At 44.2% G+C, this 25,000-nt stretch overlaps 1 protein-coding gene across 1 annotated transcript in view; it reads right to left on the bottom strand.

Annotated features, from left to right (window-relative positions):
- Positions 1–25,000, bottom strand: part of ift74 (intraflagellar transport 74) — a 134,003-nt gene that overhangs the window by 95,495 nt on the left and 13,508 nt on the right. Inside the window, exons 2-3 of the mRNA XM_077235488.1 lie at positions 14,327–14,485; positions 13,621–13,811 (exon numbers count right to left, since the gene is read on the bottom strand). The gene's annotated coding sequence lies outside the window, so the exon portion shown is untranslated. The remainder of the gene's footprint in view (positions 1–13,620; positions 13,812–14,326; positions 14,486–25,000) is intronic.

The following is a 25,000-nucleotide window of genomic DNA, read 5'->3' as shown; positions in this document are numbered from 1 at the left end:
CTGTGTTAGACTGTGTTAGACTGTTTACTGTGTTAGACTGTGTTTACTGTGTTAGACTGTGTTTACTGTTAACTATGTGTTAGACTTTGTTAGACTGTTTACTGTGTTAGACTGTGTTAGACTGTTTAGACTGTTTACTGTGTTAGACTGTGTTAGACTGTGTTAGACTGTTTACTGTGTTAGACTGTGTTAGACTGTTAGACTGTGTTAGACTGTGTTAGACTGTGTTTACTGTGTTTACTGTGTTAGACTGTGTTTAGAAAGGACTTCAACATGCGTCAATACACACACCTGCTTTTCTAGCGTACGCTGACAGCTGTGAACACAGGGGGCATCAGACCCAATAGTTGTGTGACCATTTCTTAGGTTAAAGTCTTTACTTTACTGTGTTAGACTGTTTACTGTGTTAGACTGTGTTTACTGTGTTAGACTGTGTTAGACTGTTTACTCTGTTAGACTGTTTACTCTGTTAGACTGTGTTTACTTTTTTAGACTGTGTTTACTGTGTTAGACTGTGTTTACTGTGTTAGACTGTGTTTATTGTGTTAGACTGTGTTTACTGTGTTAGACTGTTTACTGTGTTAGACTGTGTTTACTGTGTTAGACTGTGTTTATTGTGTTAGACTGTGTTTACTGTGTTAGACTGTTTACTGTGTTAGACTGTGTTTACTGTGTTAGACTGTGTTTACTGTGTTAGACTGTGTTAGACTGTGTTAGACTGTTTACTGTGTTAGACTGTGTTTACTGTGTTAGACTGTGTTAGACTGTGTTAGACTGTGTTTACTGTGTTAGACTGTGCTTACTGTGTTAGACTGTTTACTGTGTTAGACTGTGTTTACTGTGTTAGACTGTGTTTACTGTGTTAGACTGTGTTAGACTGTGTTTACTGTGTTAGACTGTGCTTCCTGTGTTAGACTGTGCTTACTGTGTTAGACTGTGCTTACTGTGTTAGACTGTGCTTACTGTGTTAGACTGTGCTTACTGTGTTAGACTGTGTTTACTGTGTTAGACTGTGTTTACTGTGTTAGACTGCGTTAGACTGTGTTTACTGTGTTAGACTGTGTTTACTGTGTTAGACTGTGTTTACTGTGTTAGACTGCGTTAGACTGTTTATTGTGTTAGACTGTGTTTACTGTAGGGCTGCTCGATTATGGAAAAAATCATTATCACGATTATTTTGGTCAGTATTGAAATCACGATTATTTCACATGACTTTGGGAACATGTTGCATTTATTAAAAGACACCTTTCAACAACTCTTAAAAAAATCTAAATTTGCACATTTATTGTACTTTTTGAAATATTAAACAGACTTGCAAACTCACAAGTGGTGAAAAAGGTGACATGTTTACAAAGTAATTTGTTGTAGGGGGTCACCAGGGCGTTATTTCCCTTTATAAAGGACAATTTATTAAACCTTACTAAATATGTTTTATGTCAAATTCTTACATTTGATCAAATTCAGTTTTAATAAAAAGGGCTGTTATCCATTCAATTAATTTACACTGCAAAATTACAACTGTGAAAATATTATGAGATTAATGTTTAAACAAATAATAAAATAAAAAATAAAATCAATTATGCCTTTGCCTTTAAACAATAAATCAATAGGTGGCGACAAGTGACCGTCTTAATAAATGAATCATTGAGTTATTCATTAAAACGATTTGTTCAAAATAATGAATCCTACAGTAACAAAACACAGCGCTTAGTGATGCTTTTCTTTTGTAACTATTTTCGTCGGTGAAATGGAACAAAACCAGTCAATATTGCATCTAAAATGTAAGTTACCACATATAAACTAGGCTACTTGTTTATAAAACTATAAATTCAGTGTAACATTTGCAATCGTGATATTATAGAACAGCCCTTAATCGTGTTATGTTACTTAACTATATCATATAGCTTATTATAAATAAAAAGAACTCAACATTTCTACCTCAGTATGTTTTTTCTGTGAGTTTTTGTTTGAGCTGTTAGGCTCATTTGTTTTGATTTGTCCACTAATGTCTCTCTCACAAAGGCAAAAGCGCTGCTTCCAGAAACTATTACCGATCTCTGTTTACACTGACTGTATAAGATCAAAACCATCTCACGTTTCGATCGGTCGGGCAAGTTAAACTCTTTCACTTGAAACTTAAAAATCCCTTTTTCCCGGACAAACAGACACGTTTTAATGTCGCTCCCTGTGTTCATTCTCGATTTGTTTCGTTCTGTAAAGCGGAACAGATGATCAGGTCATGTGCGCTCGCTGCCTTTCGCTTTAACTGAGGCGCTACAGTGATCGAGCAGAAATGAATGAAATTTTAAATTTTAAAGAGATCGCTACAGCTCGAGAGACGTCTATGGTCTCACTCCAGTCTATATTAAATTAGCCAATTGTTATTGTGAAGTTTATTGTGCTTGCAGTTTATGCCTGTATAGGCTGAGAGAGTTTATGACTTCGGGAGGGACGGATGTCCGCGTGCGCGAGTCATTCAGAACACAAGACAAAATAACGTGACAAAATAATCGTTTTTACTCGATTGTACTATTTTGGAGATCGTTGGGAGCTAAAATCGAAATTGAAACCAAAATTCGATTAATTGCACAGCCCTAGTTTACTGTGTTAAACTGTTTACTGTGTTAGACTGTGTTAGACTGTGTTCGACTGTGTTTACTGTGTTAGACTGTGTTAGACTGTGTTAGACTGTGTTTGACTGTGTTAGACTGTGTTAGACTGTGTTTGACTGTGTTTGACTGTGTTTGACTGTGTTTGACTGTGTTAGACTGTGTTAGACTGTGTTAGACTGTGTTTGACTGTGTTAGACTGTGTTAGACTGTGTTTACTGTGTTAGACTGTGTTAGACTGTGTTTACTGTGTTAGACTGTGTTAGACTGTGTTAGACTGTGTTAGACTGTGTTAGACTGTGTTAGACTGTGTTTGACTGTGTTTGACTGTGTTAGACTGTGTTAGACTGTGTTTACTGTGTTAGACTGTGTTTACTGTGTTAGACTGCGTTAGACTGTTTATTGTGTTAGACTGTGTTAGACTGCAGTGTTTCCCCTATATGTATTCAGCAGCGGCGCAGCGCCGCCGCTGGATTTTCAGCGCTGCTACAAAATCTTTCCATGAACAGCAATATCATGACATTCACTTATACACCTAAAAACACAGACATGGCGACCGGCAGCGCTGCTAATGTGGTGGCTCTGAATCCACTTGTTGATAAGAACGGAGGAAATAGCCACATATGGAAATATTTTCGATTAGGCTAATGTTGCGTTGCCATAAGGGGCCGTTCGTTATTTCAAATGCGGCATGCGCGCTCATAATAGAAGTGACGCGGCGGCGCGCTCGTTTTTCCAAGCGCGCCTCTGTTCAAGGTTGCATAGCAACGAGAGACTCCACGAGAGAGCGAGCGCTTGTGGAAAGGAGAAAGCTGTACGAACTCTTTCATGAGGACGAGGAAGTATCACCTACTGCTCATAATCCTGATAGTTAAATCTTATTTAATTTTTCAGATGAGTCTACTAAACTGGTTGGTGAAGAGAAAGGCAGATGAGGACAATGGAAGAGCTGAGGTTAGCAGGCGCGTGCAGAGAGAGGGGGTTGTCGGGGCTTCAGTGTCACACGAACCTTCAGATATCATTAATATGATGATATGTGATGCTCTTTTTTTTAAAGATTCTTTGATTAATAAAAAAAAAACATCATGTAATAATATTTCACAATATTAGGCTACTGTTCTTTCTGTATTTTTGATTAAATAAATGCAGGCTAGATGAGCATAAGACTTAACAAAAACATAAAATAGTATCACTCTCACACATACTTTTTTATTTTATTTTTGTACATATTGCCCCTTTCTTACATTTGAGCCCCTGTCCCTGATGAACTCTCTGCATGTCCCTGGAGGGTAGTGAAGTAAAAAAAGGCTATATAAGCTAGTCACCTTTTAAACTAATTAAAAGTTTAATTTGGATTTTAATGTTCAAAATGTCTACGGGATAAAGTAAATGAAAGTACTGGTTACATGATGTATCTAAGTGTTAAAGTGTGTTACAGAAAAAAAGATCAGTAGTGCAGGTGAGGGAGGAAAGATACCTCGTGGGAGAGACTCCAAGAGAGCAAGAGATAGAGGCTGTATACCTACAGCTTCAGCCACACTGAAATCTTTTCATGTAGTGTTTGTATTTGCTTTATTTCTAGGTGAAGACAGACCTGAGGAGTAGGCTACAAGGACAGCATTTTGCCACATGTATGCGTGTCAGCATTAATGGCCCCCCAACAATAGCATTCAATTACCAAAATGCCTTAGAGATCTTTTATGAAAAGCCCAGAAAAATTAAGTGCTCACAGATTGGGTGTGGCCTTTGCGATTAAGAAAGAAAAAATAAATACATTTTGAAATAATCTTTTTCTGGGTTGTGACGTTTAATTTTTCCCCTATCAATTTCTACCCTGTAGCTGAAAATTAACAATAAAAACATGAATAATTCTGTCAAAAATCATAAAATTTAGTTTTCTGTTTGTGACCAGTTCAAGGTGCTGCAATAATCTTGCAAGAAGTCATGGTTGAAGGGGTTATTGTAAAAAAAAAAAATGTCCCGGAGGTGCAATCCAAACCACAAACACCCCCGCCTCGCCCCGCCCACCGCGGCTTGGCAACAACATCCGGCACGTAACAGCACCGCTGCTGAAAAAAATTCTAGGGGAAACACTGGACTGTGTTAGACTGTGTTAGACTGTGTTAAACTGTTTACTGTGTTAGACTGTGTTAGACTAAAACAAAAACCAGAGGTATTTCGGATTTCATGGAAGGAAAGCTCGATTGCTTACAGAGAGGCTTTAAAAGCTGCTAGATCTGCTTATTTTTCAACCCTATTAGAAGAAAATAAACATAATCCTAGGTATTTATTTGAAAAAGTGGCTACACTAACGAAAAACAAAACTTCAAGCCCAGAAGTTTCCAAGAAACACAGCAGTACTGACTTTATGAACTTCTTCACTTATAAGATTGATAATATCAGAGACAAAATTATAACTATGTAACCGTCTACTACAGCATCACATCAGGGAGTGCATTGTAGTCCCCCTGAGGTGAAATTTGATTCATTCATTGCCATAGGAGAGGAAGAATTTTGCAAACTTGTTAAGTCATCTAAATCAACAACATGTATGTTAGACCCTATACCGACTAAACTACTGAAAGAGATGCTTCCAGAAGTCATAGATCCTCTTCTTAACATCATTAATCCGTCTTTGTCTCTAGGATACGTACCAAAAACCTTTAAGCTGGCTATGATTAAACCACTTGTTAAAAAAACGAAACTTGATCCTACAGAATTAGTCAATTACAGGCCGATCTCAAATATACCTTTTCTATCAAAGATATTAGAAAAAGCAGTATCCTCACAACTGTGTTCCTTTCTTGAAAGAAATGATATCTGCGAGGATTTCCAGTCAGGATTTAGACCGCACCATAGCACTGAGACAGCTCTCATTAGAGTCACAAATGATTTGCTCTTATCATCCGATCGTGGTTGTATCTCTCTATTAGTGTTACTTGATCTTAGTGCTGCATTTGACACCATCGACCACAACATTCTCTTAAATAGACTAGAAAACTATGTTGGCATTAGTGGAATTGCATTAGCATGGTTTAAATCATATTTATCTGACCGCTATCAGTTTGTAGCAGTAAATGAAGAGATGTCTTATCGATCACAAGTTCAGTATGGCGTACCACAAGGCTCAGTACTAGGACCGCTGGCTGCTGTTCACTCTGTACATGCTACCTTTAGGAGATATCATTAGGAAACATTAGCTTTCACTGTTATGCTGATGATACTCAGCTCTATATTTCTTCCAAACCTAACGAAACTCACCAAATCACAAAATTATCGGAATGCATATCAGCAGTGCAAAATATAATAATAATAATAATAATAATAACTTCAATTTATATAGCGCCTTTCAAAGTACTCAAGGACGCTTAACAATTAACATGAGAAAGGGAAGGGTAGAATTAAGATAGGGGCAAAGGCCAGGGGAGCTAGAGTCCATAGGCCTCATTGAAAAGGTGTGTTTTGAGCTGGCATTTAAAGGTTAAAAGTGAGGAGGCAGAGCGGATCTCATGGGGAAGCTTGTTCCAAAGTGACGGAGCACCAACACAGAAAGCTCTATCACCAAATGTCTTAAGCCTGGACTTAGGAACAGCAAGCAGATCCTTGTCAGAGGAACGCAGGGACCGTGACTGAGTGTAGGGATGGAGAAGATCAGTAATGTACTGGGGTGCAAGTCCATGAAGGGACTTGTACGTCAGGAGGAGGATTTTATATTTGATGCGGGACTTAACTGGCAGCCAATGAAGCTTCATCAGGATGGGAGTAATGTGAAGACCAAGTTTTGTGTGTGTGAGCATCCTAGCCGCAGAGTTCTGCACATACTGTAGTCTGTCAGTGGCTTTGCTGGGTAGACCGAACAGGATGCCATTGCAATAGTCAAGTCTGGAGGTGATGAATGAGTGGATGAGGGCCTCAGCTACAGAGTTGGAGAGGCACTGTCGGAGTCTGGAGATGTTCTTGAGATGATAGAAAGCAATTTTAGTGACGTTTTTGATGTGTTGTTGGAAGGAGAGAGTGGAGTCCATGATGACGCCCAGGTTGCGTACTTGAGGAGATGCAGAGATTGAGCAGCCATCCACATCCAGTATGATGTCATCAACTTTTTTAAGAAGTGACAGCGGGGCAAACACCATGAGTTCTGTTTTGTCTTTGTTCAGTTTGAGAAGGTTACTGTCCAACCAGTGCTTTATGTCCTTCAGGCAGTTGATAAGTGCCACTGGTGGAAGAGAAGTAGAAGGCTTGGTACTGATGTAGAGCTGAGTGTCGTCAGCATAGCAGTGGAAGTGTAATCCATGCTTCCGGACAATCATCCCAAGTGGCAACATGTAAATATTAAATAGCAGTGGGCCAAGTACAGATCCTTGTGGCACGCCATGCAGGACTGGCGCCAATTTAGAGCAAGTCCCCTTGAAGGTGACATATTGTTGCCTGTCGGTGAGATAGGATTTAAACCAGGAATACACTGTATCAGTAAGGCCAATGAGTTCAGAGAGACGTGTGAGAAGAATGGAATGGGAAACTGTATCGAAGGCTGCAGAGAGGTCAAGAAGTATTAGAATGCTGACATGGCCAGAGTCAGCTGCCATGTGGAGGTCATTCGTGATTTTGATGAGGGCAGTTTCTGTGCTATGATGTGTCCTGAAACCAGATTGAAAAGGCTTGTAGAGGTTGTGCTGTAACATGTGATGGTTGAGTTTGGAAGCCACAGCCCTTTCCAATAACTTAGAGATGAAAGGTAGATTTGAGATAGGGCGGTAATGGTTTAAATCGTCTTGGTTCAGGCCTGGTTTTGAAATATGAAAAGACAATGCAGAAAAGCAGAGCGCATGTGGCGGAAGTCAACACTTGTAGTCCATTATAACATAGACAAAGACAGCATCCATGCTTTCAATAAGGAACTAAGCAAAGCTAGACAGACTTTCTTCTCAAATATTATAAACAGCAATATAAACAACACGCGCACTCTTTTTGCTACTGTAGAGAGACTGACAAACCCCCCAAGCCAGATTCCCAGTGAAATGCTCTCAGTGAGGAAGTGCAGTGAGTTTGCTTCTTTCTTCTCTGAGAAAATCAATAATATCAGAAAGGTGATCAGCTCATCCTTGAGTTGCGCTGGTGTCAGGCAGATCAGACAACAGCACGAGAAAGTAGCCACTATGTCTGATTTCGAAGAAATTGATGGCAAAATTTTGGAAGAAACCGTACAGCAACTAAAAACATCAACCTGCGCCCTTGATGCACTTCCCACATCTTTTTTCAAAAATGTGTTACACAGCTTAGAAGCAGATCTCCTAGAAGTGGTAAATGCCTCACTTCTCTCTGGGAGTTTTCCGACCTCCCTGAAAACTGCTGTTGTCAAGCCCCTCCTGAAAAAGAGCAATCTGGATAAGACCATATTAAACAACTATAGACCGATCTCAAATCTTCCTTTCATAGGCAAGATCATTGAAAAAGTTGTCTTCAATCAGCTGAACAAATTCTTAAGCTCGAATGGATACTTTGACCATTTTCAATCTGGTTTCCGACCGCACCACAGTACAGAGACAGTGCTCATAAAAATAATAAATGATATTCGCTTAAATACTGATATAGGCAAATTATCAGTGCTGGTACTACTCGACCTCAGTGCTGCATTTGACACTGTCGATCACAACATACTTCTTGACAGGCTGGAAAACTGGGTCGGGCTTTCTGGGATAGTCCTAAAATGGTTCAGGTCATACTTAGGAGGCAGAGGTTATTATGTGAGTATAGGAGACCATAAGTCTGAGTGGACATCCATGACATGCGGAGTCCCTCAAGGCTCAATTCTTGCGCCACTCCTATTCAACCTGTACATGCTCCCAATGAGCCAAATAATGAGAAATAACCAAATCACTTACCACAGCTATGCAGACGACACACAGCTCTACTTATCCCTATCACCTAACGATTACAGCCCCTTTGCCAATGCATTGATGAAGTAAACAATTGGATGTGCCAAAACTTTCTTCAGTTAAACAAAGACAAAACTGAAGTCATTGCGTTTGGAAACAAAGATGAAGTTCTCAAGGTGAACGCATACCTTCAGTCTAGGGGTCAAACAACTAAAAAACAAGTCAGGAATCTGGGTGTGTCTCTGGAGTCAGACCTTAGTTTCAGTAGTCATGTCAAAGCAATAACTAAATCAGCATACTATCACCTGAAAAATATTGCAAGAATTAGATGCTTTGTTTCCAGTCAAGACTTAGAAAAACTTGTGCAGCTCATACAGAACGCTGAGCAGAACCAGAACATATGAACACATCACACCAGTCCTCAGCTCTTTACACTGGCTGCCAGTTACATTTAGGATTGATTTTAAAGTATTATTACTGGTATATAAATCATTCAATGGCCTAGGACCTCAATACATTGCAGATATGCTCAGTGAATATAATCCCAACAGATCACTCAGATCATTAGGATCACATCGGCTAGAAATACCAAGGGTTCACTCTAAGCATGGCGAGTCTGCTTTTAGCTACTATGCCAGCCGCAGCTGGAACCAGCTTCCAGAAGAGATTAGATGTGCTCCTACAGTAGTCACATTCAAATCCAGACTCAAAACACATCTGTTTAGCTGTGCATTTACTGAATGAGCACTGTGCCACTGTTCGTCCGACTGTTTGCACTGTATTTTATTTTATGTTTTAATTATTCTGATTTCATTTGATTATTTCTGTATTTTATCTTTTATTCTAAACTGTTTTAATTATTCTGATTTCTTTTGATTATTTTAATTTCTTCTGTGTAAAGCACTTTGAATTACCATTGTGTATGAAATGTGCTATATAAATAAACTTGCCTTGCCTTGCCTTGGCTTGCATAGTTGATATAAAAAATTGGATGACTAGTAATTTCCTACTACTAAATTCTGAAAAAACAGAGATTCTAATTATTGGACAAAAAACTTCCACACGTAATAACCTAGAATACCGTCTAACACTTGATGGCTGCTCTGTTAAGTCTTCGTCGTCAGTTAGGAACCTGGGTGTGCTCTTTGATACCAATCTTTCATTTGAAAGTCACGTGTCTAGTGTTTGTAAAACCGCATTTTTCCATCTTAAAAATATATCTAAATTACGTCATATGCTCTCATTGACAAATGCGGAACAACTAGTTCATGCGTTCATGACATCAAGGCTAGATTATTGTAATGCTCTACTGGGTGGTTGCCCTGCACGCTTAATAAACAAACTACAGCTAGTTCAAAACGCAGCCGCTAGAGTTCTTACCAGAACCAGGAAGTACGACCATATTAGGCCGGTTCTGTCAACACTGCATTGGCTCCCTATTAAACATCGTATACATTTTAAAATATTGCTGATTACTTACAAAGCACTAAATGGTTTAGCTCCCCAGTACTTGAGCGAGCTCTTAACGCATTATAGTCCTTCACGTCTATTGCGATCTCAAAACTCCGGCCAGTTGATAATACCTAGAATATCTAAATCGACTGCTGGCGGTAGATCCTTTTCCTATTTAGCACCAAAACTTTGGAACAATCTTCCTAACATTGTCCGGGAAGCAGACACAGTCTGTCAGTTCAAAGCTAGACTAAAAACACATCTCTTTGACCTAGCATTCACATAACACTCTTTAGACTTCTATAATTCAATATTAGGCTGCTTAGATTAGGTCAGCCGGAATTGGGAACACTTCCCTCATATCCTGATGTACTCGTTACATCATAAGAAGAATGGCATCTACGCTAATTTTAGTGTCTTTGTTTATCCCGAGGTTTTCCCGCAGCCTGCCGGATCCAGGCCGTATCCAGATCTGACGAAGGACTTTCGCCTGGACCCGATGACAATTCAGTGCTGAAGTGCAAACTAGCCTCTCCCTATGGAGGATCCCTATACCACTCTACAGATAAAGCGTTGTGGAATTTTTCGGTTCGCGTTACCCAAAGTGATAAGATAAAAGGGGGTGGTGATGGCGCAGTGGATAAGACGCATGCCTTCGGTGTGAGAGACCCGGGTTCGAATCCACTGTGAGACACCAATGTGTCCTTGAGCAAGACACTTAACCCCTAGTTGCTCCAGAGGCGTGCGACCTCCGACATATATAGCAATTGTAAGTCGCTTTGGATAAAAGTGTCAGCTAAATGAATGAATAAATGTAATGTAGGCTAACTCAGCTAAATGAATGAATAAATAAAATAAAATTCTGCATTAAAATTTATAGACAAGACAAGTAGTTTGTTTAGGCATGGTTTGTAAGGAATTATAAACTTGCGCACATATATTCAAACGCACATAACTATAGAATTAATTCTTAATGCGCATGTGAACGCCATCAGCGTCTATCACAGGTTCACGTTTAAAGTCTGTTTAGAGAGAACGGTGTCGTCTTAGCGGTTCCTAATTTAATAACAAATGATCATTTAGACGGAAGTGAATCAATCAAAACTAACTTTAGCTGGAAAAAACATTTTTCAAGAACCACTATAAAACCAAACCAATCTCTGTTACCTTAAATTATATGTTTATCTCTGTAAAGCTGCTTTGAAACAATCTACATTGTTAATAGCGCTATATAAATGAGGATGACTTGACTTGACTTGAACGGGACTGTGTGTGTAAAGTGTGCGTCAATAAACAACTGCAAGTTGACTGTTTACCGAGAACATGACGAATGATGGTTGAGGAGTTTGTAAAGTGCTAATACAATGTCTTCCTGCCAACAATTGATGAGTATTTATCGGTTGAAGCCGTTTATTACGTACTGTTGAGCGCACGTGAATGGACTGATTATGTTCAGTAATACTGGCAATCTGTAGTATATATATATATGGCAACCAGTGTTTGATTATCATGTATGTGTAAATATCATTATCAGCTGAAACACTTGCTATTTTAAGTTTATGAACGAGATGTTTCTGAGTCCGTGCAGTTTATTTAGATTAGGTAATTTAGTTTCGATTTGAATGTTTTTACCGTTTCTGACCACTAAGCGGCGGTGTTGTATAAGAATATCTTTGATTATGCGTTTATTCCTTTATTTCATTCTAACCCTAACTTGAGAATTGCTTTATTTAAGAGATGTGTATCTGTTAATGGAAATTATGTTTGTGTAATGATACTCAAGACACATATATATATATATATATATATATATATATATATATATATATCTTTATTCCTTTCCTTTTGTAGACCACACACGTACGCACATCTAAATATTAGCAATAAGTAAAGCCTGTGTACTGCTGTGTTGTGTACAGTCAAAGACTGCCGACCAATAAACCCCCTTTGCATGAAAGTGATCTGGATCCAGTGTGTTCTGACCGACATCCCATTGAGGAAAATTAGATCTAAACCATCACCTTTTTCCAGCCCTACTACCGAACAATTGTACTGTACAATAAAATACAATTGTTGCCAAGTCTGCTGTCTGAACACACTTTACCTCAGAGCGTCGGTTAACTGAATGAATTGAGAATCTCGTCTGAAAATCCGATAACATCAGCAATTTTCATTCAAGCAGCTGATTTCTGTAAATTAATGTAAAACTAAATGTATATTGCAGCACAGGGTGAAGTCAGTATATACATTAACGACAATTTGAGACAAATAAATGTAAATTTAATATAAAACTATGTAGATGGCGCGGCAGGGCTTTGAACAAGGTCCGCCGGCGGTGGTGTGTGTACACTCATAGAGAATTATGTGTTCGAATTTTAAAGACATGGCGTTGTGCTTCTCGTCCGGTTGCGACCCCCTTTAATCCCCTAACAGTCGAGCTCAACAGAATAAAGAGGAGAAGAATGAAATATATCAGAGTACACCAGAAGTGTAATACAGTACAGTAGCACAGAGTTTATAGATTATTGTTTTTTCCTGTGATCAAAGCTGAATTTTCAGCATCATTACTCACGTGTTCCTTCAGAAATCATATTATAGTGATATCTGAAGGATCATGTGACACTGAAGACTGGAGTAATGATGCTGAAAATTCAGCTTTGATCACAGGAATAAATTACACTTTACTATATAATCACATAGAAAACAGATGATTTACATTGGAATAATATTTCACTGTTTTTACTGTACTTTTGATCGAATAAATGCATTCTTGGCCCATTTTTGTAAATCTGCTCTGAAACAATATGTAATTTAAATTTTATTGTGTTTTTTTTTAAAGTGTGTACTGTACACACATGCATTATGTATTAATGAAATATTATGCAGTACTGGATAATCCGGTTTCTTAAATACTAACCCTAAGCAGTTTAGAGAGAGTTAACGTTACCAGTTAAACAACAAGCAACATGACAAAAGTAATTGCTACATTTAATCCACTTTCTTTAGAAAGCAAAACATATAAAATAGGCTAGCTGTAATTAGATAAAAATCATGATTATTTAACAAAAATGTGCAGTGGCAGTAGCACGACACCCCTGTCTATGACAGCATCAGAAATTATACACTGATTACCACATTCATGTAACATTATATCAACATGAACACCATTATAAACATTTCCGATTCAGTGAACCGATTCAAAAGAGTGAATCATTCCTCAATCCCGATTCTTCTGCTGAAATATTGCCAGAACTGCTGAATACTGAATAAAACAATATGAAAGCGTTTTAAGAGCAACAGAGCGATTTCAAGACTTTTCTAAAGAATACAGAGATTCATATGGGAATGTGATATCAAAGTTTGAGGCAAACAGTGAATTAAAGGCGATGAAACACGGAGTCTGTGTTTAACTGTTATATACTGTAACCCTGAACACTGAAAATGAGAGCAAACTAATGTTTAAAGTTTTGCCTTTCAGCTACAAACCAAAATAAATACATGTAAAGCATAAAGAAACATAACATAAAGAAACCGTCAATAAAACAAACAAACAACGCGCAGATCTTTATCAGCTAACTTAACGTTAGCAGCAGATTAGCAACACAGCTGTTTTCTTTGGTCTTGTTCTCAAGAAGAAAATCTGTTAAACCACACAACGAGCTAAGAACATACGTGTCGCTCACCTTCAGGTGTGATTCTGCAGTTTGGATAGTTTTCTGTTTTCACTGTTAGCAGTTTTCACTGTTAGCAGTTTTGATTTAGCTCCTTCACCAGACGAACCAAACGCTCGCCTGAGTTGCTTAGCAACCATGAAGTCATCGCGAGATCTCCCGCGAGAACAGCGCTGTGACGCGCAGTTTCCTCTTAAACGTTTCTAGAATAGACAGGTTTAATTAATAGAATAGACAGGTTTAAAAAAACAAAGTTTTTTTGGGGTGTATGTGGAAGGGTTATGGTAAGCATTAGAAGGAAAACAAATATTATAATTAAATAATTTTTATACATGTATGTATTATTCCAATGAAAGTAATAATAATAATAAATGTACTTTTATTGTATAACTTATTATTTTGGGAAAATTTCATAAACACAATAAGAATTGTTCAGGATCCAAGCCAAATTCTCTTAATTTCCTTCAGGAGACATGAGGATTATTGTCTTTAAGAAAGCAAGAAAGACTTGTCATATCGTTAATAAATATACAGTTTTTATATTAAGTATTTATTATAAGTAAGGGTTTTTTTTGGGGGGGGGGGGGGGTGTATTAATATTCTGTATACTATAATATATAGTACTAAAGTTCGTTGGTTAATAAAAAAAGAAAAGAAAAAAGAATAATAGAATATATGTTTACAACAGCACTATACAAGCCCAATTGTAATTGCGTACCAGAAGAAGCCTAAAGAAGAAGCTACGCATTATTATCATTTTATTCTTCTTATATTATTTTCATGATCTTGTTTTTTTTCACACAGATGCAGTCATCGTTCTTCTTCATGCGCTGCTCTCACGCCACAGTTCTCGTAGGAAAACCCACGGTGGTGATTCCTGTCGAAAGGCACAAACAGAGAAAAGTGTTAAAAGCATCAAGTCTAGCATTGCTAACAAAAGCTAATCAATCTTTTTCTTGGGGAAAAATGGCTAAAAACAAGAATTCTCGGTCCTGTCCAATGACGTGTGGGTACTTGTCTGAGAAAGATACACACGAGCACTGTCCGGTGTGTTTGTGTCCACGCCAAGCTGGCTCTCCGACCGCAGACTGTGTGTGTGTATGTGTGTGTCTGTGTGTGTGTGTGTGTGTGTGTGTGTGCGTGCGTGTGTGTGTGTGTGTGTGTGTACTGCCGGCAGCGTCGTCGAGCGGCGTGTAGCGGGTGTCGAGCGGCGTGTAGCGGGTGTCGAGCGGCGTGTAGCGGTTGTCGAGCGGCGTGTAGCGGGTTGTGGAGCAGGTGTCGAGCGGCGTGTAGCGGGTGTCGAGCGGCGTGTAGCGGGTGTCGAGCGGCGTGTAGCGGGTGTCGAGCGGCGAGTAGCGGGTTGTGGAGCAGGTGTCGAGCGGCGTGTAGCGGTTGTCGAGCGGCGTGTAGCGGGTGTGGAGCGGGTGTTGAGCGGCGTGTAGCGGGTGTCGAGCGGCGTGTAGCGGGTGTCGAGCGGCGTGTAGCGGGTTGTGGAGCAGGTGTCGAGCGGCGTGTAGCGGGTGTCGAGCGGCGTGTAGTGGTTGTCGAGCGGCGTGTAGCGGGTGTGGAGCGGGTGTTGAGCGGCGTGTAGCGGGTGTCGAGCGGCGTGAAGCGGGTTGTGGAGCAGGTGTCGAGCGGCGTGTAGCGGGTGTCGAGCGGCGTGTAGCGGTTGTCGAGCGGCGTGTAGCGGGTGTGGAGCGAGTGTTGAGCGGCGTGTAGCGGGTTGTGGAGCAGGTGTTGAGCGGCGTGTAGCGGGTGTCGAGCGGCGTGTAGCGGGTGTCGAGCGGCGTGTAGCGGGTGTCGAGCGGCGTGTAGCGGGTTGTGGAGCAGGTGTCGAGCGGCGTGTAGCGGGTGTCGAGCGGCGTGTAGCGGTTGTCGAGCGGCGTGTAGCGGGTGTGGAGCGGGTGTTGAGCGGCGTGTAGCGGGTGTCGAGTAGCGTGTAGCGGGTGTTGAGCGGGTGTCGAGCGGCGTTTAGCGGGTGTCGAGCGGCGTGTAGCGGGTGTCGAGCGGCGTGTAGCGGGTGTCGAGCTGCGTGTAGCGGGCGTTGAGCGGCGTGTAGCGGGTGTGGAGCGGGTGTCGAGCGGCATGTAGCGGTTGTCGAGCGGCGTGTAGCGGGTGTCGAGCAGCGTGTAGCGGGTGTTGAGCGGCGTGAAGCGGGTATCGAGCGGCGTGTAGCGGGTGTTGATCGGCGAGTAGCGGGTGTGGAGCGGCGTGTAGTGGGTGTCGAGCGGCGTGTAGCGGGTGTGGAGCGGGTGTTGAGTGGCGTGAAGCGGGTGTCGAGTGGCGTGTAGCGGGTGTCGAGCGGCGTGTAGCGGGTGTCGAGCGGCGTGTAGCGGGTGTCGAGCGGGTGTCGAGCGGCGTGTAGCGGGTGTCGAGCGGCGTGTAGCGGGTTGTGGAGCGGGTGTCGAGCGGCGTTAAGAAAAAGAAAAAGGCGTTAGAAAAGTGTTAAAAGCATCAAGTCTAGCATTGCTAACAAAAGCTAATCAATCTTTTTCTTGGGGAAAAATGGCTAAAAACATGAATTCTCGGTCCTGTCCAATGACGTGTGGGTACTTGTCTGAGAAAGATACACACGAGCACTGTCCGGTGTGTTTGTGTCCACGCCAAGCTGGCTCTCCGACCGCAGACTGTGTGTGTGTATGTGTGTGTCTGTGTGTGTGTGTGTGTGTGTGCGTGCGTGTGTGTGTGTGTGTACTGCCGGCAGCGTCGTCGAGCGGCGTGTAGCGGGTGTCGAGCGGCGTGTAGCGGGTGTCGAGCGGCGTGTAGCGGTTGTCGAGCGGCGTGTAGCGGTTGTCGAGCGGCCTGTAGCGGGTGTCGAGCGGCGTGTAGCGGGTGTCGAGCGGCGTGTAGCGGGTGTCGAGCGGCGTGTAGCGGGTGTCGAGCGGCGTGTAGCGGGTTGTGGAGCAGGTGTCGAGCGGCGTGTAGCGGGTGTCGAGCGGCGTGTAGCGGTTGTCGAGCGGCGTGTAGCGGGTGTGGAGCGGGTGTTGAGCGCCGTGTAGCGGGTGTCGAGCGGCGTGTAGCGGGTGTCGAGCGGCGTGTAGCGGGTTGTGGAGCAGGTGTCGAGCGGCGTGTAGCGGGTGTCGAGCGGCGTGTAGCGGTTGTCGAGCGGCGTGTAGCGGGTGTGGAGCGGGTGTTGAGCGGCGTGTAGCGGGTGTCGAGCGGCGTGAAGCGGGTTGTGGAGCAGGTGTCGAGCGGCGTGTAGCGGGTGTCGAGCGGCGTGTAGCGGTTGTCGAGCGGCGTGTAGCGGGTGTGGAGCGAGTGTTGAGCGGCGTGTAGCGGGTTGTGGAGCAGGTGTTGAGCGGCGTGTAGCGGGTGTCGAGCGGCGTGTAGCGGTTGTCGAGCGGCGTGTAGCGGGTGTGGAGCGGGTGTTGAGCGGCGTGTAGCGGGTGTCGAGTAGCGTGTAGCGGGTGTCGAGCGGGTGTAGAGCGGCGTTTAGCGGGTGTCGAGCGGCGTGTAGCGGGTGTCGAGCGGCGTGTAGCGGGTGTCGAGCGGCGTGTAGCGGGTGTCGAGCTGCGTGTAGCGGGCGTTGAGCGGCGTGTAGCGGGTGTCGAGCGGCATGTAGCGGTTGTCGAGCGGCGTGTAGCGGGTGTCGAGCAGCGTGTAGCGGGTGTTGAGCGGCGTGAAGCGGGTATCGAGCGGCGTGTAGCGGGTGTTGATCGGCGAGTAGCGGGTGTGGAGCGGGTGTGGAGCGGCGTGTAGTGGGTGTCGAGCGGCGTGTAGCGGGTGTGGAGCGGGTGTTGAGTGGCGTGAAGCGGGTGTCGAGAAGCGTGTAGCGGGTGTCGAGCGGCGTGTAGCGGGTGTCGAGCGGCATGTAGCGGATGTCGAGCGGGTGTCGAGCGGCGTGTAGCGGGTGTCGAGCGGCGTATAGCGGGTTGTGGAGCGGGTGTCGAGCGGCGTGTAGTGGGTGTCGAGCGGCGTGTAGCGGGTGTCGAGCGGCGTGTAGCGGGTGTCGAGCGGCGTGTAGCGGGTGTGGAGCGGGTGTCGAGCGGCGTGTAGCGGGTGTGGAGCAGGTGTGGAGCGGCGTGAAGCGGGTGTCGAGCGGCGTGTAGCGGGTGTCGAGTGGCGTGTAGCGGGTGTCGAGCGGCGTGAAGCGGGTATCGAGCGGCGTGTAGCGGGTGTCGATCGGCGAGTAGCGGGTGTGGAGCGTGTGTGGAGCGGCGTGTAGCGGCGTGTAGTGGGTGTCAAGCGGCGTGTAGCGGTTGTCGAGCAGCGTGTAGCGGGTGTCGAGCGGGTGTCGAGCGGCGTGTAGCGGTTGTCGAGCGGCGTGTAGCGGGTGTCGAGCAGCGTGTAGCGGGTGTTGAGCGGCGTGAAGCGGGTATCGAGCGGCGTGTAGCGGGTGTCGATCGGCGAGTAGCGGGTGTGGAGCGGGTGTGGAGCGGCGTGTAGCGGCGTGTAGTGGGTGTCAAGCGGCGTGTAGCGGTTGTCGAGCAGCGTGTAGCGGGTGTCGAGCGGGTGTCGAGCGGCGTGTAGCGGTTGTCGAGCGGGTGTGGAGCGGCGTGTAGCGGGTGTCGAGCGGCGTGTAGCGGGTTGTGGAGCGGGTGTGGAGCGGCGTGTAGTGGGTGTCAAGCGGCGTGTAGCGGTTGTCGAGCAGCGTGTAGCGGGTGTCGAGCGGGTGTCGAGCGGCGTGTAGCGGGTGTCGAGCGGGTGTCGAGCGGCGTGTAGCGGGTGTCGAGCGGCGTGAAGCGGGTTGTGGAGCGGGTGTCGAGCGGCGTGTAGCGGGTGTCGAGCGGCGTGTAGCGGTTGTCGAGCGGCGTGTAGCGGGTGTGGAGCGGGTGTCGAGCGGCGTGTAGCGGGTGTGGAGCGGGTGTGGAGCGGCGTGAAGCGGGTGTCGAGCGGCGTGTAGAGGGTGTCGAGTGGCGTGTAGCGGGTGTCGAGCGGCGTGAAGCGGGTATCGAGCGGCGTGTAGCGGGTGTCGATCGGCGAGTAGCGGGTGTGGAGCGGGTGTGGAGCGGCGTGTAGCGGCGTGTAGTGGGTGTCAAGCGGCGTGTAGCGGTTGTCGAGCAGCGTGTAGCGGGTGTCGAGCGGCGTGTAGCGGTTGTCGAGCGGCGTGTAGCGGGTGTCGAGCAGCGTGTAGCGGGTGTCGAGCGGCGTGAAGCGGGTATCGAGCGGCGTGTAGCGGGTGTCGATCAGCGAGTAGCGGCCTCGCTGGTTCGCCCTGGCCGCCCGGTGTTCCGTCTGGTTCGCCCTGGCCGCCCCATTGGGCCGTCTGGTTCGCCCTGGCCGCCCGGTGTTCCGTCTGGTTCGCCCTGGCCGCCCGATTGACTGTCCGCTTCGCCCTGGCCGCCGGCTAAACCATCACCCCCTGTTTCTGTTCCCTTTCATGGACCTGGCCCACCATCCCTCCCCCTGGTCCTCCACCGTTCCACCTCCCTCCTGGATTCTTGTTTTGTTTTGTGTGGTGTCTTGGAGCGTCTGGTAGCCGCTCCGTAGAGGGGGGGGTTATGTCACAGTGTCTGGTTATTCCCTGGGTTAAACACTAGAGGTCCTCAGTTTTCACGGTGTCTATGCATTCTCACTACACTTCCCATGATCCTGTCTGTCACTGATTGTTCATTGCATTACAGCTGTTTCTCGTCACCTTGTTTGCACTTGTGTATATATACCCTGTCTGTTTCAGTGTTTGGCACGGAGTCCTTGTATATTGTCCCCACACTTCCGTGGTATTTTCGAGCCTGTTTCTAGTGTTTGTCTTTTATGTTTTTGGATTGCCTTTTTGGAATTTGACCTTTGCTTGGACTGGTTGTGAGTACGGATTACCCTTTTAAATAAACTGCTATTTGGATCTCTATTCCCCGTGTGTGAGTGTCGTGACACTCGCATATCACACGAGCTGAAGCAGTATGTGGTTCTATATGGTTTCTGTCCAATCCATAATTTTCTGTGCAGTTAAAATCTCCCCCAAAAAACAAGTAATCATCAGAAAGGTAACCCTGCAAAATACTGTTAATATTGTAAAAAAAATGAACTCTTTCAGACCCAATAGTTGGAGCGTATATATTCAAAAAAACAAAATTGAATCTTTCAAATTTTGCTTTTAACAGCATGAGTCTACCTGGTATTACATGTTTCAATTCATAAGAAATAGGCAGAATTTGTTGGGCAAAAAGTACAGCCACCCCTCTTCTGACTGAACTCATGTGAGAAAGCACTACTTCCCCATCCCACTCCTTTTTCCAATCGATTTCATTCAAACTATCACTGTGCGTTTCTTGAACCATTATAACATCCAAGCTCTTTTGTCTGATTAACACAAAAACTACTGTTCTTTTCTTTATATCTCTTGCACCGTTCAAATTCAGAGTACCTATCCTTATCGTACTCATTAAATAGTGTGTTATCAAGAGACACAAAGCAAACAATAACTTAAAAAAACAAAAAAACTTATGTCGTTTCAAAACCATCCTCAATTTTTTGTTTTAGTTTCAATTTAGACACAAATTTCTTCAACCTGAACATTTCTTGAACAGTGAAATGCTCCTCACTGTCACCCCTCATTGTCATTGCAACTGAATCTATAAATAGTTTACGATCAGGGAAATACTCCTCAACCTGAACATTTTTCATATTCTTTGTTTTCTGAAGGAATAATCTTATTTTTCTAAATGTGTACACACCTTGATGATCAAAATGTCCATTTCTGCTAGCTGTTGCCTCAACCTCAGAGTCCTCAACTGAGCTGCATTCAGTAGTATCATCATTTCTATTAGCTGAGTCAGTCACTTGACCAGTGCTCTTATGCTTTAAACTTCTCTTTACTCTTTTCCTTTTAGTAGTGGGAGTTTTAAAAAGTTCTTCATCCCTCAGCATCTCAGTGTCCAGACTCTCTTGAGCCTCAATAATTTCTGCAACAGCAGATACATTCTCCTGTGATTCATCAGTATCAGAAGAATCAGAAAGAGCTTTATTGCCAAGTGTGCTTGCACACACAAGGAATTTGTTTTGGTGCTGAGGCTTCCAGTGGACTATACAAATACAACAAGAAACATGAAACATAATACTACAAATTATAAGAATAAAAATATAAATATATGAGAATAAAAAGTATCACAGTTAGGTTTAGTCAGAATAGACATTTCCAGATTTACAGATTATGAACCTATTTACAGTGTTTTGAATATTATAATAAATAAATCTAAATATAAGTATAAGTATCACCTGAGTTGTAGGGTATTGCACTGAACAGTGGGAGTATTGCACTTACAGGCATATGCCTTGGGAGATATGTTAACTGTTCAGGAGGGAAATGGCCTGTGGGAAGAAACTGTTCCTGTGCCGAGATGTTCTTGTGGCCAGTGATCTTAGTCTCCGTCTTGACGGTAACAGTTCAAACAGGTGGTGTCCAGGGTGAGTGGAGTCTGTGATGATTTTACCTGCTCTCTTCCTCACTCTGGAAGAGTACAGGTCCTGGAGGTTTGGCAGGGGGGCACCAATAATCCTCTCCGCAGTCCGGACTGTCCGTTGTAGTCTCCTGATGTCTGATTTGGTAGCTGAACCAAACCAGACAGTGATGGAAGCGCACAAGACAGACTCAATGACGGCTGAGTAGAACTGAATCAGCAGATCCTGTGGCAAGTTGAACTTCCTCAGCTGGCGAAGGAAGTACAGTCTCTGCTTGGCTTTTTTTACAATGGAGTCAATGTGATTGTCCCACTTCAGGTCCTGAGAGATGGTAGTGCCCAGGAACCTGAATGACTCCACTGCTTCCACAGTGCTGTTCATGACGGTGAGTGGGAGGAGTGCTGAGCTGTTCCTCCTGAAGTCCACGATCATCTCCACTGTTTTGAGCGTGTTCAGCTCAAGGTTGTTATAACTGCACCAGGCAGCCAGCTGTTCACCTCCAGTCTGTAAGCAGACTCGTCACCGTTCCGGATGAGACCGATGACAGTGGTGTCGTCTGCAAATTTCAGGAGCTTGACAGTGGGGTCTTTAGAAGTGCAGTCATTAGTGTACAGGGAGAAGAGCAGTGGGGAGAGAACGCACCCTTGGGGAGCACCAGTGCTGATTGTGAGTGTCTTGGATGTGTGTTTCCCCAGTCTCACTCGCTGCTGCCGGTCCGTCAGGAAGCTGGTGATCCACTGACAGATCGAGGATGGTATGGAGAGCTGGGTCAGTTTGGCTGTGAGAAGATCAGGCATGATGGTATTGAAGGCTGAACTGAAGTCCACAAAGAGGATCATTGCATAAGGCCCAGGTCTGTCGAGATGTTGCAGGATATAATGCAGTCCCATGTTGACTGCATCATCCACAGACCTGTTTGCTCTGTAAGCAAACTGAAAGGGATCCAGCAGGGGTCCAGTGATGTCCTTCAGGTGGGCCAGCACCAGTCTTTATAATCTGAAAACTGTATAGTTTTCTGGTGTGTGTTTCCTAATGTCCAGTAGTTCTTCTTTGGTGAAACTGAAAATAATGACTAAACACAGGACAAACGAACAAAAACAACACAATAGCTGGAGAGCTCCACACCGAGGCAGCCATCTGCGGCGCCATCTTGGTTAGATGCCGTATCATTCTAGGTTAGATGCATGTATCATTTATCATCTAGGTTATCATGTATCATCTAGGTTAGATGCATGTATCATGCATGTAGAATGCTGTATCATTCTTGGTTAGATGCAGTATCATTCTCTACATTACCTGCACCTATAGTTGTGCCATGAAGGTGTTCCCCTACACTCTCCACAGCTTCCTCATCCTCAACAGTCTCACTTCTCCTACTTTCCACATGCATGTCTTCCTCAGCAGAAGCAGCACTGGTCCCAGCAGAAGCAATCTCACCCATCCTCTCATTATCAACCGTTTCAGCAACATTAACTTTCTCAGTACATGCACCTCTAATGTGTCCCTCTTTTCCACATCGAAAACATTTCATAATATCAGAGGTAACAAAGACCACATAATCAAAACCATCAACCTTAAATTTAAAAGCCACATTCAATTAATCTGCATCTTTCTTCAAAACCATATAAACCTGACGTCTAAAAAAAAACAACATGCTTAAGTAGCGGTGATCTACAGCCAAACTGGATCTTTTTCATTTGGGACACTACTTTACCATGCCTTGAAAGCTCTGCTATCAAGAGTTCATCTTTAATGAACGGGGAAACATTAGACAGAATAACTCTCTTTCGTCGGTTTAAGCAGCAGCATAACGGGAGTAAAGGTATCCTGTATAACAACGCCAGTCTGAACAACACTTAACTTTTTCGATAGTGTCTAAAAAGACAACAACAGCGCTGTTCATGCGAGAAGCAGACAATATGCTATCGCAACCAACAATATGTATCTTCGCGACAACCGGTCCAAACTCACGCGTTCTGAGGACGCCATAGAAACCCAGGAAACGCCGGCTGGCGGCCGGTGTTACAACCAGTCAGGAATGAAACGGAGAGTGAATCCAATCGCAAGCACATTTAATTAAACAAATACAAAACAGGGAATCCAGGGAACTCAGAACACGACAGGAGTAACATAAAACAACAACCGACAGCCAACAACTGAAACACAGGGGTTTAAATACACAGACAAACAAGCTAAACAAGATAACAAGGGGGCGTGGTTAATAAGAAACACCTGGGGAGACTAATAAACATGGACGAGGAACACCTGTGGACACTGAGCAACAACAACAAAAGACAAGACACATGGCAGGGTCACATGACAAACAAGGAATCACGTGAAATACAAGACACAGCAAAACCCACACGTAACAGCGAGATTCGTCCCACCTAAAACCTACTAGGGCTGTCACGATGTTAGATTTTTCACACCACGGTTATTGTGGCCAAAATAATCCACGATATCGATATATCGCGATATCTATAGAAGCCTTGTCAAAATTATTTTTACTTTATTTACTTATTCTTTTTTACCCAACGAACATAAAGATACTGATAAACACAAGGCACATGCATATTTACTTCTTCCGTTCTCAATATTTTAATGCAAATTCTTGTGAAGTAATACAAGCATGTGAAGTATATCTGGTTTCAAACTGGAGCGAAACACTGTCTGAATGTTTCCTGAAGAACTGAAAAGCTCTTAAACCTATTGTTGCGCCGGTGCAAGTCATGCAGATTTGAACAAAAAAAATCAAGTGCAAATACAAAAATAAGACGAGTAAAGAAAACGGGGTATTTAATAATCACCCTTTATTTAAATATATGAACACAGAAACCCGCTGTTAACAGGTTAATGTCACATTTCCCATTCCATGACTAGTAAAATAATCGCAATTTACTCTGTAAAATAGCGTAATCCGCAGGGGGATGGACACGGAGATGGGTAAAAATGTTGCAGATTGGGTTTAAGGGGGTCGCACACCGGACGAGAAGCGTAGCTCTGCGGTAGCACACCGGACTTCTCAGTTTATGGCCAGCAATATTGTTATGTTTAAGGACATTATGAAATTAATATAATGTCTGTACTATGTTATGATTATACTGTACAATTAAATACAATAATTGCTAAGTCTGCAGTCTGAACACTTTACCTCAGTCAGAGCGCATCCGTTAACTGAATGAATTGAGAATCTCACCTGAAAATCCGAGCCGTTGCTGGGCGCCGCGCACAGACGCTGAATGGTGCCGTCAGTGTGTAAACTCGTCCGTCGGTGTGTGTAAACTCGTCCGTCGGTGTGTGTAAATTCGTCCGTCAGTGTGTGTAAACTCGTCCGTCGGTGTGTGTAAACTCGTCCGTCGGTGTGTGAAAACTCATCCGTCGGTGTGTGTAAACTCGTCCGTCGGTGTGTGTAAACTCGTCCGTCGGTGTGTGTAAATTCATCCGTCGGTGTGTGTAAACTCGTCCGTCGGTGTGTGTAAACTCGTCCGTCGGTGTGTGTAAACTCGTCCGTCGGTGTGTGTAAACTCGTCCATCGGTGTGTGTAAATTCATCCGTCGGTGTGTGTAAACTCGTCCGTCGGTGTGTGTAAACTCGTCCGTCGGTGTGTGAAAACTCATCCGTCGGTGTGTGTAAACTCGTCCGTCGGTGTGTGTAAACTCGTCCGTCGGTGTGTGAAAACTCATCCGTCGGTGTGTGTAAACTCGTCCGTCGGTGTGTGTAAATTCATCCGTCGGTGTGTGTAAACTCGTCCGTCGGTGTGTGTAAACTCGTCCGTCGGTGTGTGTAAACTCGTCCATCGGTGTGTGTAAACTCGTCCATCGGTGTGTGTAAACTCGTCCGTCGGTGTGTGTAAATTCATCCGTCGGTGTGTGTAAACTTAAATAATAATGTGTTTGAATTTTAAAGACGTGGCGCGCGTGCTTCTCGTCCGGTGTGCGACCCCCTTTAAGTTGCTGTTTTCTTTGAAGCCGAAGAACTCCCATACTGGCGAGCTTACTTTTCTCTGGTGTGGACAGTGTTTCACTCTCTCGCTCAGACGATATTCTTCTCAGAG

This window comes from Siphateles boraxobius, unplaced genomic scaffold (genome assembly GCF_051911475.1).
Source record: "Siphateles boraxobius isolate OS27281-9 unplaced genomic scaffold, OSU_SipBor_1 195, whole genome shotgun sequence".
Taxonomy (NCBI): domain Eukaryota; kingdom Metazoa; phylum Chordata; class Actinopteri; order Cypriniformes; family Leuciscidae; genus Siphateles; species Siphateles boraxobius.
Note: the sequence above shows the minus strand (reverse complement) of the source record. Positions and strands in the feature narration are given on the sequence as shown.